Source organism: Argopecten irradians, chromosome 13 (assembly GCF_041381155.1).
Source record: "Argopecten irradians isolate NY chromosome 13, Ai_NY, whole genome shotgun sequence".
In the NCBI taxonomy this organism is placed as follows: Eukaryota; Metazoa; Mollusca; class Bivalvia; order Pectinida; family Pectinidae; genus Argopecten; species Argopecten irradians.
Genome location: NC_091146.1, coordinates 21,057,700 through 21,062,400, shown reverse-complemented (window position 1 = coordinate 21,062,400; position 4,701 = coordinate 21,057,700).

The window sequence follows — 4,701 nt, the reverse complement described above, 5'->3', positions numbered from 1 at the left end:
TATATTTCACAGTTCGTCCATTGTAGTTCAAACATATTTCACAGTTCGTCCATTGTAGTTCAAACATATTTCACAGTCACTTCCATTGTAGTTCGAACATATTTCACAGTCACTTCCATTGTAGTTCGAACATATTTCACATTCACTTCCATTGTAGTTCGAACATACAATGTATTTAACAGTCACACAGTTCCATCGTAACTACGTCGTTGAAAATCAGTAATATTATTTCACAGTCACGTCCATTTTAGTTTGAACCTATTTAATAGTCACCGAGTTCCATGGTAACTTCATCGTTAAAAATAATTCGTAATAATATGGCTGCTCCTATATAAAAATCCACAGTTTATCTCCACAGTTGCTGCTTATTTAGTTATATCCAGAACTTCTTTATGTTCTTAGGTCCGTCATCCACCACGGTTCTTGAAGAGGTCACATTTTGTCTTATCCGCACTAAGACATTGTGATTTTTTTTAATTGATTAACGTTAATATCCAGACAAGAGTTGGTCTTGTTAACACCAAGACGTTTCCGTATTGTCTTGTAATAACCGAGACATTATATGTATATCTTTGTCTCGTAAGTATCTTTAATCATATAGACGTTAAATATCACGGCATAATGTTTCACCGGGTCATTAGCATTTCCTTTTTCACATTTAGACATTGTCTTGTTACGACCAAGACGTTACTTTATATCTGTCTATGGAAGACTGAGCTCTTTTCTGAAGTCTGGGTATATTACACTTCGTACTCGGGTTGTAAGGCAGTCTTGTTTACCCGATTCAATTCCTCCACTTCCTGATGGGGCAGTTACATCTGCCTCGGCGAGGTCAACGCCCTCAGGGTAATTTCCTGACATCAGTGTAGGTTTTTCTGTGTTTTCTTGTTCCTGGTGGATGAGTTCCTTGATGTATGTTGTCATCAATTCTTCTAAGGCTGTCATGTCTTCTGTGGATTTGTTACTTTTGAGTCTTTGCATTGTTCTTGAGGCTTGCGAAGCACTCGACTCTGACTTTCCCCTTTTCACTGACCATTTACCTAACCTACATTTCTGACATTTATCCCTAATTCTCCTACGACATAAATATATCACTATAACAACAACTACTACCACACCTACTATCGACAAGTAGGTCGAGAGGGGCAAATCAGATTCCATAGGTTCAAGATCAAATGAATTGTCAAGTTCATTTATCAACTCATCAATGGGGATTTCCTTTATAGGCTTAAGTTTATGGGGTATCTTAATGTTTTTTACATTTGATAGTCTTTGGGTCATTGGTTTCCAGAGTTCAATGGAGCCTACATAATAATTTGAAATCACCTGTTGAAAATGATCTGTAGTACAATATTTAACTAAATTATTGGTCCAATTCATAAAAAGATTAACAATACATTTCTTATTTCCCATTATAGTATACATTGGACTACGAAACATGCAGTAGTTTTTAACGCTATTTACACATTGATTCATCTCCTCAATTGTCATTGTAACCAATTGTGTTTTCGCTTCATTGATTGCAAGAGCTTCTGCTTCTAATTTATAAGTCGCCAAAATATTTGTTTGATTCGATCCAGGGTACGGAAGAGGAAGGTTATGTGCTCGGTACACAACAAACTTGCCAATCATGTCTATTAATGGAATGGAAATAACTACAATAAGGCTATCAGTACTAATAAGTGTCGTACAGGTCACTGTCTTATAAAATTTCCAAAGGTCAGTTTCCGGGTCAAAAGGTACTCTTACACCTGGGTCAAGTTTGCTTTCTACTTCTATAAGGAGTTCGTACAAGTCTGGGGGTGAAATGACTGAAGGGCTTAAATGTCCTAGAGATAGCATATTGATCTGAAGTTTCAAATGATTAAGATAATCTCTAGCTAATCCAACTAATTCCTTTGCTTCACTAAGGGCCCTGTCGATCTTAGTGTATGTACCTAAATATTCATCAATATCTTAGATTAAGAACAAAAGCTTATATTTCGTTTTCTGAAACGATAAGAAACGATTCACTAATGAATCTCGTTATTGATCTCGAAGAAAATATTTCAGACATTTTTTAAATAGCTCTGAATTGTCCTCAGAGTCTCTTGATATATTTCTCTTAACTTTCTTTGTCTGGTTCTTAGAATCTACATCTTTTCTATTGTTGAGCCTATCATCTTGACATGTTTTATCTACTGCGGTGGAGATTTGGGTCGTAACTTCATTTGCTAATTTATTTATCGCATCAATCTCCATGTCATCAGCAGTACCACCAGTCTTAGACACATCTACAAAATCATCATCACCGTCGTCATCTGTCTGAGTGTCAGCGTTATTGTTTTCTTTTAACTTACCTTTCAATTGTGATAAAGGTATAAGTTCATCATCTGAATCAATAGGACTATCTTTGTCCAATTCTCTGGTCCGAAGCCTTTGTCTTAGCTCCATTAACGGAATATCATCCTCAGAGTCCGAATCTGACCTTTCTTGTCTTCTATATCTTATGACTCTTTTTAAGGATGTTTCCTCCTCAGACTCCTCTGAACTACTCTCAGGGGGAACTACATATGTCGATTTCCTTAAAGGTCGACCTATATTATCTTTGGGCAACTCCCATTCATCAACATTTGCTAATCGTAAATGCCTCGCGTGTGTCTTCGTGACTTCACCTGTAAGCTGGTTTCTTACCTTAAAACTTACTGGTCCAGTTTGCTCAATAATCCTATAGTAAGGTGTCCATTTATTGTCCAGTTTTGAGGTACGCTTATGGTTTCTTATGTAAACCGGATCTCCTGTCTTAAGATTCTCGTCTTTACAGTTCCTATCAGCGAGTTTCTTCTGTTTCTTCTTCGCTTGCTTCATGTGTCTATGCACTAGAACAAAGGAGTTATGTTGCTGCTCTAAGGCGATCTTGTGTAACTCTTCACCGGCATACCGCCGTCTTGGCTTTAAGATTGTGTCCAAGGGGAGTACTACATCGCGGTTATAAAGCAGGAAGAAAGGCGAAGCCTTTGTTACCTCACTGGTATGAAATCTTACTGCGGCCAATACTTGGTTCAAGAAAAGATCCCACGTGTTAACGTTTTCTTTGATCTTCTTGGCCAAAATGTCTACCATCGTTCTATGAAATCTCTCCACCTTTCCATTTGACTGGGGGCAATAATAGGAAGTGGTAACATGGTGGATATTCAATGCTTCTAGTGTCTCCTTTACTGATCTAGCGATATTCTCTGAACCGTTATCTGTAACCAGTTCTAATACGCTACCATATCTTGGGAATAGTTCTTCCAAGATAAGATGTACAATGTTTGCTGCTGATTTGTCAGGGACTGGAAATGCTTCCGGAAAGCCAGAGTAAACATCTATGAACGACACGATGTATTTGTTTCCTGATAATGTCTGGGGATAAGGGCCTGACAAATCCATTGCTACCTTAGCAAAAGGGTATGGGGGTATCTGCCTGTCTTGAAGAGGAGGATGAGGGTTACTGTGACTTCTTGTCTGACAAGTCACACACTTTTCAATGTGGTGGTGAACCTTCTTGTATAACAAAGGAAAATAATACTTCTTTCTTATTACGTCATATGTTTTGTCAACTGCAATATGACCTAGGAAATCATGATACTGTCTTATCACCATTCCTTCAAGTTCCTTCGGAATGTAAAGTCTCAAGACCGGGTCATCTGATTCCGCGTTTGACAAATAATACACTAAGTTATCTACAACCAAGAAGCGCTCCTCCTCACTCTTGGTTGCTTGTCCATTACAAAGTCTAAGTTTCAGCTTTGATATGTCTTCGTCATTGTCTTGAGTTTTTCTCATGTCTATGTCTTTAGGGAGATCCATATGAGGTTTAACAATATCGTCTGGAGTATCAACTGCACTACTGACAAAGTCGCTTGGCTTAAATTTGTTAGAGTTGAGAGCTCCAATCTCTAAGGCTCTGTCATCTACGTCCAAGACATCATGAATGTCTTTAGTTTCCTGGGTTTCTCCTTGCTTATCCTCAGCATCTTCCGCTGTATCTGTTGGTAGTCGCGATAGTAAGTCCGCGCAACAATTAAATCTACCTTCAATATATTCTACCTTACAATTATAAGACGCTACAGTAAGGGACCATAAGGAGAGTTTCTTATTCAATGTCTTTTTGTCTGAGAATATGTAAGAAAGTGGGCGATGGTCCGTTCTTATTACAAAGGAACTGTTGTGTAAGTAGTTATCAAGCTTCTGAAGAGCATATACCACAGCAAATGCTTCCTTCTCTATCACAGACCACCTACGCTGTGTTGGGCTAAGCTTATGTGACAAGTAATAAAGTGGCATTTCTTCACCTTCCTTTGTCTTCTGTGTAAGACAAGCTCCTATGCATGTGTCTGATGCATCTGTATAAAGCACATATGGTAGGTTTGGGTCGGGGTATGCTAGTAGAGGTACTACTGTAAGACTTTCTTTAAGATAGTCAAATGACTTCTGACATTCTTCAGTCCATTTAAACCTAGCATACTTCTTTGTTAGTTCTGTAAGACATTCCGCTATTTTTGAGAAGTTGGGGATGTGCTTCCTGTAGTAACCGCACATTCCAATGAATGCTCTTACATCTCTTACGCAAGTAGGGGTTGGTAAGGCCCTAATAGCTTCAACTTTCTTTTGGTCCGGCTTTACACCTTTGTCCGTAATCATAAAGCCAAGATATTCCGTCTCTTTCTTGAAGAAAGT